The sequence below is a fragment of the Anabrus simplex genome, chromosome 13, assembly GCF_040414725.1.
Source record: "Anabrus simplex isolate iqAnaSimp1 chromosome 13, ASM4041472v1, whole genome shotgun sequence".
Lineage (NCBI taxonomy): Eukaryota > Metazoa > Arthropoda > Insecta > Orthoptera > Tettigoniidae > Anabrus > Anabrus simplex.
The window spans coordinates 98,815,489-98,833,228 of record NC_090277.1 but is presented as its reverse complement, the minus strand read 5'-3'; the positions used below and the strand labels follow the sequence as shown (position 1 = coordinate 98,833,228).

Below are 17,740 nucleotides of genomic sequence, written 5' to 3'. Positions count from 1 at the left end.
AGTAGGTATCGACAGAAATTTTCCTATGAGAAGTCTGCAGATGAAAGTTTGTTCATTATCTCCTTAGTACCTATACAAACATGTCATCTCACCACAAATTAGTAATCTGGCAAAAACTTGCAACTTCATCAGCGAGATATTGTCGTCCTATTAAGTTTGTTTTTGAGAAGGAGTCGCAGCCTACCATAGTTACTCCTGTGGGTGAGGGCAGTAGAATAACACTTATGGTATCCTTGCCTGTCTTAAGAGGTGACTAAAAGGCCCCCATGGGCTCTGAACTTGGGAGCGTGGGTTAGCAATCTTGGTGCTATACAAAAGGAGTAGGCTATCTGGTGGCACCGGGTTTTACCCTCCCCCTTCCTACTATCATATTTCACGTCATTCATTTCATCCCATCTGTTCTTCTGATGAGGTTCACGTCGGGAAGGGCATCTGGTCGTAAAATATGTCTACGATGATTCATCTCATTTCATACCCGACCCCGGAGAGAAACGGGACAAGGGTTCGACATACATACGTTTGATGCAAAGTTTTCTGTTACTTAAAAAGCGAAAAGACTTCATAAACTAAATACAGATCATTCAGAGAGTAGAGTTCCCGTGAATTGTGCAGCGCTTCAGACGTGATGCTTCGAAAGGCTTATAGGCAGACAGACGTAATTCATTTTTGTATACAAGGTATTGGAAATAAGTAGCTTGTAAGATGATGAAAATATTTGTACTTAAGATTTAATGTGCTGTTCATACTGATTGCCACAACTTATCTCTTACCAAACACATGTTTCATGACTTACTTTTCCATAATTTTCTTTTTATATACCAGTTGCTTTTTTATTCATTTTTTAGATATTAAGTATTTTAGGTCATAAGTTCACTTCGAACTTGACGAAGTATTAACGTGCTGTAAATTCTGTTTGCTACTTTACTTATTAATAATACTGTATGAAAAGTTAGATATTAAATTATTTCTGGCATTTGTTATTTTTAATAATTAATGTATAGGGACTAAGCCACCTGTAATTGGAGAAGCATCTCTGTTGGTGGTATGAAATAAATAAATAATAGTAAATGCTGAAGTATGGTTTTGTTGTGTTTCTAATGACGTCGTTTTTTCATTGCAGGTGAGTACGCTGAAGTGAACATAATGTATTCCAAGATGAAGCTTACAGGTTGGTAAAGTCATAGAAATATACAGAAAATGAGCTTTAAATTCGCATCGTATATACATTGACTGTTTCTTATTTTTACATCTTGTTTTAGATTAAAGAATTAGTTCCTAAATATATGAATTGGTCAATTGGAGAAGGGCCCACCTCCATAATTTCAATTACTTGAGGAGAGATAGAAACCTGAATAATAACTTTCATAATGCACTTAACTCAATTTATTTTGTAAGCGCAATAAAAGGGAGTTTTAACAGATATATCTACAGTAGTGATGGGATAATCGAATACAAAATAATCGGTTATTCGAATATTCTATTATATTTCGATTATTTTTCGATTCGAGTGAGTGAGGCAATCGAATAATGAATATTTTTCCATCCGATTATCTTTTCGATTAAACATTCGAAACTCCATTGGAATGAATGAGGCAATTGAATAGTGAATGCTTTCGAAATAATAGAATGAAAAGTTATGTTACTGAAGCAGTTAATTCACTCATTTAGTTTCATCATTTGGGGATACGTTTGGAAAAAGGCGTGTTTCTATTTTTCATAAGAGTTCATCTAATCGCTTATTTGAATCGATTATCCATTCGACACACTTAAATCGATAAATTGATTCATGAGGCATCCGAATATTCTATTACACTGATACTTGAAACTTATTCGATTATTTTATTTTATTACTTATTCGATTATCTAAATAATCGGATGGAGGTTATTTATTCGAATATTAAAAATATTCGATTATACCATCACTAATCTGCAAAGTTTCAGAGTTTCCTGTTCTGAAGTTCTCATCATTGATCCAACAATTAGTTTTGAGACCAACGAAAACCAGCCGGAAGAGGTCGATGCATAAAAAAAGAAGAATTTATGAAGAAACGGTGGACTTCTCTAAGGGATAGTATAAGCTCTCATGCATCTCTGTAATCGGCTTGATGTTAGGTGCTCGAGGAACCATACCTACATTTTTTGTCAACTTCTGCAATACCTTTGGGCTGAATAGAGATTTCATCTATTGCATCGCGAGTACCACACTCAAGAAGTCCATCATGATCTTCAAGAACCATGCTTGCGGACCTCAAATAAATGTTTGACTTGCCTCACTCGATTGCCTACACTTATCATAGATCACATTATCTACTGTATCCATATCCATTATTGTTGTTAAGGTACTCTTTGTCTTTGGGCAATCTGCAGCTGTTGCAGGAAGATTGTATAATAATATTTTTTTCAAAAAATTGGTCCTTTTTGTGCGCAGTAGGTGCAGATAATGTAAAATTCGAAGTTTGGAATTAAATATCGTCAATATACAATAACCATACAATACGATCTATTTACAAAACCCGTTCAGAAATCAGAAAGCAAGGAGATAGTCCACAACTCTCCATATACCTTATTAATTTTCTTCAGCAATGTTATTAGGTGATAGGGCCTCCAAGGTGGTGTTCATATTGCCCCCATTGCCTTACAAGGTTCCAACCAGTGATATTCGTTTTATGAGGGATAATGGCATCTTTTATCGTGTATAAAAGTTAATTTTCTGTTTGCTTTTGTTTTTGTTTTATTGTTGATAATGTTCAATTGGGAGACGGAGTGGCAGACCACCAAATAAGCTGAGAATGATTAAAAGAACTTCGAAGGTACGGAAGACTTAGTAACGGTATAGCAACGCACTCCTACTTACTGAAGGGAGAAGCGCCCCCCCCCCTCACCTGTGTGTATTTGGGCCGGTCATCTTACCGCGGTACACATCCTTACGGAGTGCTTGGCCGATCTTCGCCGTGGTCTAAAACTTCTCTGACATGACGAACAGTCAGCAGACTTCGCCATCTGTTTTTAATGTGTTTTTTAAACTTTTAATTTTAATCGTATATGTGATTTCACTTCAAAGGCAATGCCTAATTCTGTTTTTATCTATTGCATTGCCATTGCATGTAGTTCTGTGAAATGCTTGAGTTAAAGAACATCATTCAGGTTATTTGCATTGAATAACAGCGCGGAGGAATACAAAGTCCGTGTCAGCCGGGCTGAGTGGCTCAGACGGTTAAGGCGCTGGCCTTCTGACCCCAACTTGGCAGGTTCGATCCTGGCTCAGTCCGGTGGTATTTGAAGGTGCTCAAATACGTCAGCCTCGTGTCGGTAGATTTACTGGCACGTAAAAGAACTCCTGCGGGACTAAATTCCGGCACCTCGGCGTCTCCGAAAACCGTAAAAGAGTAGTTAGTGGGACGTAAAACAAATAACATTATTATTATTATTAAAGTCCGTGTCGGGAGATGTAACTTTCCGCTTGCCTTTAACAACACTTCAGAACTATCTTTCAGTGGCTAGATAGTTAATTGTAGTCGAACACGGGACTGGAAACAGTTACAGCTGGCAGAAATACTGATTTGGCGCAATAGAGTGAGTGGCGGCGTGGCTGCTTGCATCCGGGAGATAGTGGGTTCGAACCCCACTGTCGGCAGCCCTGAAGATGGTTTTCCTTGTTTTCCTATTTCACCAAGCTGTACCTAAAATAAGGCCACGGTCGCTTCCTTCCCCCTCATAAGCCTTTACTATCCCATCGTCGCTATAAGACCTGTGCGTGTGGGTGCAACGTAAAGCAAATATACCAGGCGGCTCGCGAGCGCGGTATTTTCTACTTACAATTGTCCCGCATGCACTAGTGATGCATGGGATGCCTAATCACTTGTTTTCGAAGGGGTGCTACATCATACTGTATGTTGTCAAACAAATAGCAGTCATTTTACCGCACCCGTTCCATAACAGGGTGCATTTGTAAATACACCAAAGGTAATTATGAATTTATACGTGTGTAGACATTCCATTCTATAAAAGAGTTGTTTGTTTAAAAAAAAAATACTAATACTGTACGGGTAAATACGTGTGTAGCAGACGTCTGTTTGGAGCTTCGGCTGCATTCTCACCAGATTCTCCACAGATTAAAATGATGTCTGTGTATTCGTTGTTGCTAAACACACTAGCCGTTGCTGATATATAGACAGCAAATGTAGTGCTGCTGTACACTATACCTCTAATACCTAAAGTTGAATTCTGACATTTCTTAGAGGGAGGTCCGTTTACTGCCTGTCGGGGCAGGATAAAGGGAGTGGGGATGTGGTTGCCATGGAAACGAGGGTGGGATTACTGCGGTTGCCATGGAGATAAATCTTCTGGCCAGTCCGTCTTGCTTGGAGTTGCCAAACCTCTCACTTCTGAGTTAGATCTTGTCGCAAGCAGTTCAGTGTGAGTGGCATTCTGTTTCTGTTTTGTGGTCGTTAGTAAGTATCTAACGGTATTTTAAATACTAATTCCGTACAATCGTTGTATTTCAATATATATTTCGAGTACGATGAATACTCCTCGAGGGATAGGGGAGGAGGCCCAAGACTCGTCCACCTCGTTAAAAAAAAAAATACCGCCGGCCGTGGTATGACAATTCATCACCAAGGAAGAGAAATGGTTTTACGTCCTATATTTATGCCAATAAGATGTACAAAGACAAAGGGCATGTTGAAGCATTTGTCAGGCTATAGGTACCACCCCTGTTAAAGAATAATAATGTTATCGATTTTACGTTCTGTAGCACTTTCAAATACCACCGGACTGAGCCAGGATTGAACCTGCTAAGTTGGGATCAGAAGACCAGCTCTCTACTGTCTGAGCTTATCAGCCCGGTCCAAAGATAACGGAACATGAGACCAAGTCAGTCACAGTCTGGCCTGGTAGTCTACAACTGATCACAGCGATCAGAATGAACGAGGGAACAAGTGAGGTAGAAGCGAGGGGTAAGAACAACAAATGCTGGAATGTGGCAACATCGTAAAATGGCACGTGCAATGCTCCTCCCTCCAGCCCTACCTGTCAGAATTCATCTTTAGTTATTAGAGGTATAGTACATACACCAGCCTAGTACTATGAGGTCGAAAACGAGGTTTAGTAATCCAAGGGATTGTATCAGACGGGTAGCGCTGAGGAACATGCTGCGAGCGACCGTCCGGTTGTTATCTCTCTATATTCTGACGTAACCTGCCTGCCCCTTTGAAAATCAGTTAGTATACACCCCATTCATCATTTGATCATGGGGGACATGTATAAGTGGAAAGTACGGCACTCGCGAACCGCCTGGTATATATATGCAATAGTTGTAATCAAGTTGCTGAAATCGTGTACTAACCTTGATAGATGTAAGATGAGGCTACCTTGCCTTAATCTTGCCAGGATAAATACATCATTAACTAACCAGTCTGTCTATATATCTATGTAGCCCACCTGGTCCACGTATGTCATTCTTGATGTGGACGGGAAAAAAATTCAAGGCGTCGTGTAAGAGGTTAATGAGTGGACATGAAGGCACGTTAAGAAGTCCTGCGGGACAAAATTCAGCCACCTTATCGTCTCCGCAAGACCGTAAGATGTGGTTATTGACGTTATTGAACTTAACCTGCTTTTGACCTACGTAATCTAATTTAAAAAAAGAAAAAAAAAGAACGGAGTATTAGGCAAACATTTGAAGTGTATAGAAAAAATATAATTGGATAGATAGATTAGAAGTTTATCTTCTAATATCCAAGCATGTATGTCCTATTTTGTACCATCACAAGGCTGTCTTCGGATAGCACATAAGCTCATGTTTCATTTCGTTCATTGCGCAAAATTGGGCCACACCACTCCGGTTACACAGGAAGGGATTTAAGCTGCGATAAGCTTCTGTTCTGGTCAAGTATTTGTTTGTCAGATGTTTGAAGGCATAGCTTTAAGTGTGCTGTAATTCTCTCTCCTGGAGCTGTTTATCTGATTGTAGGAGCCTTAAGCCCCGTGCGTGGTCTCTTACCAAAGAAGGCCGGGCCCGCCTCGAGCTACTTCTTGTTTCTAGCATTGTCTCTTTCGTAATTAACAACCAACGTGTCTTGTAATTACAACAGTTTACACGCCTGGTTCGCCGCACAAATCCGTACAGGTTTTCACTTACTGATTAATAGATGACTTCCTTGTTAAGACAACGAATTAACCAAGACTGTGATTTGCAGTATGTGCGCTGATTAGTGAATATTTTAATAATCGCATAACCTCCATCCGATTATTTAAATAATCGATTAAAATAATCGAACGAGTTTCAAATATCATTCAGTTGTCTCGCATAGAATATTCGGATGCGTCATGAATCAATTTTTCGGTTTAAGTGTGTCGGTTGGAAAATCGATTGAAAGAAGCGAATAGACGATCTCTTATGAAAATTAGAAATACGCCTTTATATCTCCAAATATTGAAACTACAGTCGAACCTCGATATCTCGAATCTCCATTATTCGAATTTTCAGTATCTCTAAGTAACTTAAATTTCCCGGCCGTTTGTCCAATTCTTCACGTGTGTTTATTTCATTATTACTCGAAATTCGGTTACACGAATTTCTCGAAGCAAACATTTCTTCCCTTGGAACAAAAAATACTCTAACTCGAATTTTGTGCAACTTTAACTGTGCAATGCGGCATTTGTGGTTTGTGAGGAACAGTTAACAAGTAAAAACAGGTTTGCGAGCTAATATGACGGGAAAACGGGAAACTAAAACTTCTAATGATCGGAAAATAGGCGAAGCCTCGCTGTTTCTCGGCTGTGAATTAATTACCGGTCACGTACGAAAGCAACCCCCGAAGTCGCGGATGACGAGATCCATTTACGAATCTCGGCTGCGTAGTATTGACGAGAAGTTTCAACGTGAAGGGAGGAAAGGTTAACAAACAGAAGAGGCTAACAGATTTTTTCCAAGTTGTTAACCGAGGTTTGTTTCTTGTTTCACTACTGTATCCTGTCTTCAAAAAGTTACTACCGAGCTTGATAGCTGCAGTCGCTTAAGTGCGGCCAGTATCCAGTGTTCGGGAGATAGTAGGTTCGAACCCCACTGTCGGCAGCCCTGAAAATGGTTTTCCGTGGTTTCCCATTTTCACACCAGGCAAATGCTGGGACGGTACCTTAATTAAGGCCACGGCCGCTTCCTTCCCATTCCTAGCCCTGTGATGTTTGGGACATCACTGTATATTTTTAATTATTGAACTATATATTTAATTGATAATATGTATATATTTAATCACTGATAGGTCATTTTAAAATTAATATATATATATATATAGGGTTTTTATCATCCATTTCAATCATCATTTCATTTCTTTGTATCGCGGCTATAACGTATTCTGAACGAACAAATTATTGGGTAAAGTATTTCAACATCACGCATATTTATAACTTGCAGTAAATTTTCCAATAGCCGTTGTGAGGTGACCAGAGTCAGCAGGCTAATTTCAGCCCAGTTCCAGGAAAAGTACGTCATCGAGGTTACGAGAGATATTACCCTCTCCACCTCATGAAAAGACAGTTGATACATTATTAACACCCACTTTTCAAACTCAGCTTCGAGACGCTTTATTTCAGCGGGAAAGTTCAGCCTATGTGAATGAACGTAATGAAGCAACGTGATGGATGCACAGCTGTACATCGGAGAAGGGATGAGACCTCGAATCTTACTGGACCATGTGATATGGCTGATGGAAGGAGACTTTTGAACCAATATATACCACCGACAAGGGCTGGACATTCTCATTCAGACTCACATTCAGATTCACATTGAGATTCGGACATTCTGATTCTGATTCTCACGCTTGGAAGATACTCTTAGTACGATTCTACGTCTAAACATCGGAGAAGATTTTAACTTAGTTCACTTCGCATCTGAGTATATTCTACTCAAAAGTTACTCTCATTGGGACTTGTTATCTCAGTGACGAGAGGTAGTCAACGGGAGACCGGTTCTGACTGGTATAGGGGAGGAGAGCTCTTATTATGAATTTAGCTACGCTACTGTTCCGTAATACGGAAGAATACGAAGGTATTCTCTCCATGAACATAACCGATGGTGGTTTTGCATTTAAAATTAGGACTCATTACGACTTTATGTAAGGAGTACAATAGGAAGTGTTAAAGACAGGAAATGTGGATGTAGGACTGGAATCCAACAACAGATGAGGCAGCCTGTACGAGAAATCCACCCATCTTCAGCTTCAAGACAACAGAGTCTACATTTGGTGAGCTTATGGCATAAGTTACTGCAAGTCTTCGCGCAACAGTTCATTTTCTTAAAGTTAATTTCATTCACTTTTTCTTTTGCTTCCGTAAGTTCAGATTTCGTTAATACGCCGTTACGTCACGTTTTTCATCTTAATAAATAGCTGTTTTAATTTGTATTTTATGAAATGATTATTAATGATCCTTAAATTCCAAGTTAGTGTACTTAATGATTTGTGTTCCGTTCACCCCACCCCTGGGAGTTTTTTGAGTCTCATTGCGTATTTTTATTTATTATTATTATTAATTATCTACTTTTGTTTTCAAGCCATAAGCTTGAAGACTGGCGCCCTTGAGATACTGTTTCTGGAGAAACAATGACATATCATTTATTTATTTTAATATTAAAGTGACCCGCCACGTTATAAATTTGTCATACATCTGTGGGCAAAGTGGGTACGTCACAGCCCTTCCCTGTCCCATCGTCGCCATGAGATCTATCTGTGTCGGTGCGACGTAAAGCAACTAGCAAAAAGTTACTATAATAAGGGTTATAATTTAAGTGATACCATAAAATAGAGTATGTATATTTTTAAATGAAAATGAAAACCTACAACCTGTTTTCCAGTCATTGACCGGGTCTGGGATGTGATGAACGAAGCAGATATAGGCTGTTAGTACGATGGGGTCGCCACTCCCAAAGCGATATATTAATGAATGGTAGATGCTATGAAATGAGAATGGAGAGTGTTGCTGGAATGAAAGATGCCAGGGAAACCCGGAGTACCCGGAGAAAAAACCTGTCCCGCCTCCGCTTTGTCCATCACAAATCTCACATGGTGTGACCGGGATTTGAATCACGGTATCCAGCGGTGAGATGCCGACGCGCTGCCGTCTGAGCCACGGAGGCTCTATATTTTTAAATACGGTTAAAAATAATGTATTCAATATAAGCCCGTAGATAGATATGATTCAGTCATGTGATATACAAGCTCAAAAACGGTATTCTCGATATCTCGAAATTTCGATAACTCGATATAAAATTTAGATGCCGAGCTGATTCGAGATATCGATGTCCCACTATTTGACTCCCTCATTCATTCGAATGAATAATCGAAAAATAATCAAATGGGAAATATAATCGAATATGCTATTATTTTGTATTCGATTATCCCATCACTAGCGCTGGTCGGAGTGGTGTACATGAAAAAAAGTGGCGTATGGCTTTTTGTGCCGGGAGTGTCCGAGGACAAGTTCGGTTCGCTAGGTGCAGGTCTTTTGAGGTGACTCCCGTAGGCGACCTGGGCATCGCGATGAAGATGAAATGAAGATGACGACACATAACCCAGCCCCCGTGCCAGAGAAATTAACCAATGATGGGTTAAAATTCCCGACCCTGCCGGGAATCGAACCCGAGACCCCGGTGACCAAAGACCAGCACGCTAACCATTTAGCCATGGAGCCGGACAGTGGTGTACAGACCGCCTCAGATAACTTGGGCTACGCACACAGTTACTGGGTGATTTCCTACGAAAGGGTAGTGTTACAGAGATGTAAGTACTAATAGGTTGCTTGGTGTTACGGGCCTAACGTCTAGGTCATCGGCCCAGTACTAATAGGATTAAAGGGACGAGCTGTTCGACTAAACGGATGTTTAAAAAAATTCGACAATTCTAGCCCTTCAGGGAAGCAACTCAATGTTTTTTTTTTTGTTTTTGTTTTTTTTGCTAGTTGCTTTACGTCGCACCGACACAGATAGGTCTTATGGCGACGATGGGACAGGGAAGGGCTAGGAGTGGGAAGGAAGCGGAAACAACTCAATGTTGAAAACATCCTAGGGATCTACGAATTTTAGGTAAATAAAATATAATAAAGTATGAGAATATATTCTTTATTTCATTCTACAAAGTACAATTCTATTCTTAATCATCGTTATCCAGTCGATTAGATTAGCATTTTGCATTTTTCTACCACTAGGAGCGCTAATGTGAGTCTGTGCATTGTTTCACTTAAGCACCACTACAAGCGCTACATTCGGTGTGGACATTTTTCTTCAAAAAAAAAAAAAAGTAAAAAATGACTGAGGGTATTGAACTGAGGAGCACATTACATAAAGAATTATGTAAATATGTTAATTTGGCTAGGATTTGAATTAAAAAGAAAACGAGTAAGGAAACAAGGGATTTTAGGCTGTTTTTCCGGAACTGCATTTAGGGCGGAAGTGAGTTTGGAAATGTGTTTCTTTTATTTTGATAGCGCTATCGAAGACTCACCATTTGAAATCTTTCCGGGCCCTTTAGCCCTTTAGCCCTTTAGCCCTTCGACTTTCGGCACAACTGAGAAATCGCTTAATGTTACATTTTCCGTAGTGTGTCTACTAAGAAATGTTTTCAACATTGAAAGGGCCAATGTATCTGATAAATATTACCGAACAGTTAAGGTTTAATTAAACAAGCCCTTGCCAAAGATTAGAGACCTGCGAATTTTTCAAATATGCGATAGAAAAATGTAAGCAAAACACCATATGCTCATAGATCGAAAACAGGTTTTCTTTTTTATCATTGGCCCTTTTAGAACCGAGTCACAGATATATAATTACAATGTTATTATTTTAGTGCGAATAAAAGAAGATGGAGATAAAAATAATGGGATTTTACATGTTAAACATTCTCGTAATATTACTTGATGGTATGGTGAAAATATGAATGTTGGTTGAGTGGTATGCCAGTCTTAAAGTTTGGGAATCCCTGCCCTAAATAAATGAAATAAACTATCTATCTTGCTTTACACGATTCCTTAATGTATTTATTTAAATTTATTTATTTGTTTATTTTTTATTTCGTTACGGCCATCTATGGACCACGCTGCTTGTGTTTTAGCTGTTTCTTGACGTCATCGTCGTTGTTTGCCACAATTGGTGTTCTTAGCGGTTGGTTTGGCAGCTGTTTTCTTGTTGGTACCTCGAGCTTTCCTGATGGCCCAGTAGTCCTTCATTTTCCGGCTAAATTCAATCTTACGTTCCTCAGACCATTTCCTGGTCTCGTCTTTTGGTCTGTGGGTAACTTCTGTGAGGCATGTTACTAAGGATTTAGTTTTAAGAGTTGTATGACAGTTACTCCGATCAGCTATGTCGTTTTAATTTATATGGAGTTTCGAAAGGTCCTTCTCCACTTTCTTCTTCTTCTTCTTCTCTTTCTTGCGTTCCGGCCTTCTAAGGACCACGTTACAATTTCAATTGTTCCTCCTTAGTTGTTCTTTCCTTTTCTTCCAGTATTCTTTCATTGTTTCACTGTGTTTCTTTTTCCTGTCTTCAGTCCACTTTGTGCCTGTTTTCTTTTCCTTCCTCCCTTGGAATCCTTCCATTTGTAAGACTTTCTTCCTGAAAATCTTTCTTTCCAATAATTCTTCTTCTCGTATGTCGTTCCTTTCCAGGTCTTTCTTGACTTCTTGAATCCTTGGATCCTTGAATCCTTCTCCACTTTGTTTATTTATTTATTTATTTATTTATTTATTTCGATTTTGGCCAACTTTGAACCACGCTAAACAACTGACTTTCTGGTTAGTCTTTTTTTTTTTTTTTTTTTACTTCTCCCACAACTACTTCATTATTTCGCTATGGTTTCTCTTTCTCCCCTTTGAATTTATGAATTTTAGCTCGAAACATATCTCTGTTAAAGAGTTGCTTTGGATTGGTGCCAACTTCCTCCATGTCTTTTTTTGTTTCTTCTACCCATTTAGTAACTGCTTTTAATTTGATGATGTAGTTAAAGATTTTCTTTATTAGTCGACCCTCGTTCATTCTTGTGAGGTGCCCTTAAAACTTCTGTCTCTTGTTACGTATGGTGTCTGTGATCTTCTCTCTCTGTCTGTATAGATCTTCATTTCTCCTATTTCTCCATGTAACATCCTTTCTTTTTTCGGGTCCTAAGATCTTGCTCAAATGTTTCTTTCTTCCTTCTCTAGCTCATCCATTTCCACTTTCTTATTCAGTATCAGACATGGTACAGTGTCTGATCTTTGATCTGTAAGTTATCGTTCTTTTTTCGTAGTTATTCTGTACTAATCTATAGGCAATTTAATTATGTATATTTGAAGATCTAAGTGCGAATTTGTTAAAATGCAGGAAGAGAGAAATTTAATCCTGGATTAAAAAAAAGTAATTTACTATCAGCAAGTGAATGTAACTCTCGAGATCTCTCTCTCTCTCTCTCTCTTTTTTTTTCCCAGAGCTGTAATCGTGAAATATTGACTTGAAAGTGCATGAAATAAGAAAAGTAAATAGTGAGCATCTCTCGCGCCGCGAAGAAGAAGAAAAAAAGGTCCATTCCATTCCTAATAAACAATTTATATTAGCGTTAGCAAATAAGAAGGTCGTTGACCGAAATGAGGAAGAAGACTAGTATAAGAGAGAATAACACTGATTTCATTTTACCGTATCTGTTCGCGTGAAGAGTTATTATGTAATAACGACATGGTAAATAACTGGCTTCAGCATCGCTGTTATGTAACATATAATAGCAAAAGAGTGGTGATCACTGTAATTGATCAGTTTAGACACCGTTGACAAAGCGGAAATAAAGTATCTAATTTTATTTATTAGTTTATTTTAATACATTGGTAGATAAGACTAGTCGTTTTAGATACTCTTTAGTCCAGCTCACCGATTTTCAAGACATTATCGTTTGAAACGAAAGCCCTATGTATGATCTCCGTAATGTATTTTGCAGCTTTTATGTTCGACGAAAATTACGAATTATAATGCAGGTTTTCGATGCAGAATTAGACTTCCCCTTCTGTACAGTCTGTAACAATAAGGTACAATCGAACCTCGATATCTCGATCCTCCATTAGTCGAATCTCGATATTTCGAAGTAACTTAAATTTCCCGGCCATTTGTCCCATTCTTCATTAGTATTTATGTCTCTCCTACTCGAAATTCGGTTACACGAATTTCTCGATTTCTCGAAGCAAACATTTCCTCCCTTGAAGTAAAAAAAAATACTCTGTAATTCGAATTTTGTGCAACATTAACTGTGCAATATGGTATTTGTGGTTTGTGAGGAACAGTTAACAAGTAAAAGAAGGGTTACAGTGATGCTGGGAGCTAATATGACAGGAACGGATAAACTAAAACTTCTAATGATCGGAAAATCGGTGAAGCCTCGCTATTTTTCGGGTGTGAATTAATTACCGGTCACGTACGAAAGCAAACCCCGAAGTCATGGATGACGAGATCCATTTACGAATCTCGGCTGCGTGGTGTTGACGAGAAGTTTCAACGTGAAGGGAGGAAAGGTTAACAGTAACAAACAGAAAGAGACTAACGGATTTTCGAAATGTCTTAACAGAGGTATTGTTTGTTGTTTCACTACTGTATGTACTGTATCCTGCCTTCTAAAAAGTTACTATAATAAGGGTTATAATTAAAGTGATGCCGTAAAATAGAGTTTTTCGTATATTTTTAAATACTGTTAAAAATAATGTATTCAGTACAGACCCGTAGATACACATGATCCAATTGTGTGCTATACATGAAAAATAATGTATTCAGTACAGACCCGTAGATACATATGATTCAATTATGTGCTATACATGAAAAATAATGTATTCAGTATAAACCCGTAGATACACATGATCCAATTGTGTGCTATACATGAAAAATAATGTATTCAGTACAGACCCGTAGATACACATGATCCAATTATGTGCTATACATGAAAAATAATGTATTCAGTATAAACCCGTAGATACACATGATCCAATTGTGTGCTATACATGAAAAATAATGTATTCAGTACAGACCCGTAGATACACATGATCCAATTATGTGCTATACATGAAAAATAATGTATTCAGTATAAACCCGTAGATACACATGATCCAATTGTGTGCTATACATGAAAAATAATGTATTCAGTACAGACCCGTAGATACATATGATTCAATTATGTGCTATACATGAAAAATAATGTATTCAGTATAAACCCGTAGATACACATGATCCAATTGTGTGCTATACATGAAAAATAATGTATTCAGTACAGACCCGTAGATACACATGATCCAATTATGTGCTATACATGAAAAATAATGTATTCAGTACAGACCCGTAGATACACATGATCCAATTATGTGCTATACATGAAAAATAATGTATTCAGTATAAACCCGTAGATACACATGATCCAGTTATGTGCTATACATGAAAAATAATGTATTCAGTACAGACCCATAGATACACATGATCCAATTATGTGCTATACATGAAAAATAATGTATTCAGTACAGACCCGTAGATACACATGATCCAATTATGTGCTATAGATGAAAAATAATGTATTCAGTATAAACCCGTAGATACACACGATCCAATTGTGTGCTATACATGAAAAATAATGTATTCAGTACAGACCCGTAGATACATATGATCCAATTATGTGCTATACATGAAAAATAATGTATTCAGTATAAACCCGTAGATACATTTGATTCAATTATGTGCTATACATGAAAAATAATGTATTCAGTACAGACCCGTAGATACAGATGATCCAATTATGTGCTATACATGAAAAATAATGTGTTCAATATTAGTCCGTAGATACACATGATCCAATTATGTGCTATACATGAAAAATAATGTATTCAGTATAAACCCGTAGATACACATGATCCAATTATGTGCTGTACATGCTCAAAAACGGTATTCTCTATATTCGAAATTTCGGAAACTCAAAATAAAATTTAGCTCCCGAGGTGATTAGCGATATCGATGTTCCACTGTACCTCTTACTGCGATTCACTCCCAACATTTGAGGTTAAACAGTGTTCTCGGCAGTGTTCAAACATGACCGGTTGGACATCGGTTTTAGCCAGTATCTAAAAAGTGATAAATAACGTCTGTGCAATGCGGCAGCCACACGTAGACACTGTTTAACCGTAACCATAATCTAAACACCATTTCTGCAATCTGCCCTCTAATTCTAGATAGACCTCAGTCCGAAACATAACAGTGTTAGAAACTTACGTGATCTCCCTTTACCTTGTGACCCCCGTTGACATTTTCAGGCTGGCCATTCTCTGACCAATACACAACACGACTCATATCGATACTTTGGAATGTACGTATAATCATGATGCACGCATTCGCACGCTTGTAAGTTAAATCATGCAATGGCCATGGTGCGAACCTGATTTCGGCGAACTCCATGTCCTAATTGAGTGTGGCTAACGATTAGCATAATAAGACAGAGAACGGTTCTTTCAACAGGTGCCCTACTTCCCGCAGCGACATTCTGATTAATTTGTTTTGGAGTTCGTGTAGCCTGGTTTAGTGGACAACAGGTTCTTTGCGGTGTGTATTCCCAGAGAAACTGTTCTAGCCAACCGAGTTCTTCGTTGTTCGCCGACAGTTGCAAGGAATGAATAGGTAGGACGGAGGGAATAGGCCGTGCGGTTAGGGTCGCGCAGTGTGAGCTTGCATTCGGGAGATAGTGGGTTCGAACCGCACATTCGTCAGCTCTGAAGATAGTTTTTTGTGGTTTCCCATATTCACACCAGGCAAATCCTCAGGATGTACCTTAATTAAGGCCACGGCCGCTTCCTTCACACTCCTAGCCCTTTCCTATCCCTTCATCGCCATAAGACTTATCTATGTCGGTGCGATGTAAGAAAAAAAGTGAAAGAAAAATTGCCTACTCCATTAAACTTGGATCTAGAGAGTAAAACCCAGATGAGAATATACTTATTGAAATGCAAATAAAATATTTTAACGATTTTCAGGAGAAGTCTCAGTATTACTGAAGTAATGTGACTTGAAATGTCTTGATTATATCTATTAAATCCAAAGCTTTTAATTTATAAAGACTTTAATGTAACTTTATTTCATGTCTAATTGTGAGATTGCAAAGAATATTATTCTTCCAAAATGAGTACCTATACAAAACAATGAAGTATTAGCTAGATAGTAGAGTTGACACGTCAAGGAATCTATATACTTTCACGACAAAGCCCTCTTCAGTAATCCTACAATATCAGTAAAATACAGCGGCACCTCTACTTCAGAATTCTGAACGTGCCATTTCTTTTTCTCGGGCGGTGAACTTCAGTCACTCTTGCCAAAAAAAGAGACGTCACAACTAATAAATAAACACGCTTTATTTTTTAATATGGTGCGGTGGTGATTATTGTTTTAAGAGTAAGTACAACTGAGCAACCTTTCTATATTAACACCAAGCAGAGGGGAAAATGGAAGGGGTACAACACTTCGAAAAATTTAAGTGCTGACCAAAGAACGATAACAGTCTTGAAGGGCGTGAAGATGAAAGACTCCGTAGCCCTCGCAACCGTCGGGGTCGGAAAAGAACATGAGTTGAGGAAGGGAGGTCGGATAGGATAGATGAAAGTGAGGAGCATGGCACTAGTAAGTGGAAGCAATGCCAGGACTCGGCCACAGTCTTGCCAACTTATATTCTCAAGATCCGCTAAATACTACTAAAAATCCTCTAGAATTCCGCCAAGAAATACGCTCTCAAGTAATAAGCATTAAAAATGAGCGATAATAATAATAATAATAATAATAATAATAATAATAATAATAATAATAATAATAATAATAATAATAATAATAATAATAATAATCTGTCTGTTAGGTCATCAGCCCAGAGGCTGGTTGGATCCTCAAATAGCACCACCAAAGGTTATGCGGTTATAAGGAAACCCCAAAAACCAATGGCAGCACCAACATGAGGCGTACTAGGCAAGATGAGGAGTGAGATAGTTTGCCATTGCTTTCCTCACTGGGTCAGAAAGTACTATTGCAGCACGGCTGACCCTATGAGCAGCACCTTTCATAACACTCAGCACTACCTATACCCCAGCAACTTCCATATTGTCACAGCCATGGATGTTGACTGGGACTTCGGTGGAAGCTACACTTTACTCTGGCCTGTGCCAAGAGATGGATCCAAAAGTACTGTATCCATCAAGAAATGACAGCAGGCAGAATAATAATAATAATAATAATAATAATAATAATAATAATAATAATAATAATAATAATAATAATAATAATAATAAAAGTATCTGCACTCACCTGATCTGTGAGTTTCACTGGGATTAACCCCCTGCCTGTGAACCGGCGAGCTAAAACTTGTAGGCGTTTTAGTGCCGGGTGCAAACTAGGTGAATCCCCTACCTCATGGGCCACACACAAAACAGGCCAGTTTATTAAACGGTCTTCCTTCATAGCATAAATATAAATGCTACTCTCTTACAGTTTCATTTGTCTGTCATCATTCGTCAACTGAGATATAAGTACCCTTACCCCACGCATTACAAATTTATGATACCATGATCTCATAACATCAAATCCAAATAACATGTTTTCCTCATGTGACTGCTAGCTCTTGACAAGAAATACGGAATAGCTCGGAGATAGACTGGAGTACAAATTAAAAAAGAACGAAAAATGGATAAAACACTAAATTCCGCTATAACAAAATCTAGAATTCCG

The 17,740-nt window shown here is 38.4% G+C and overlaps 1 protein-coding gene across 1 annotated transcript in view; it reads left to right on the top strand.

Moving 5' to 3' along the window:
* osp (outspread) overlaps positions 1-17,740 on the top strand; it is a 558,133-nt gene that overhangs the window by 76,413 nt on the left and 463,980 nt on the right. The gene's annotated exons all lie outside the window — the stretch shown is intronic.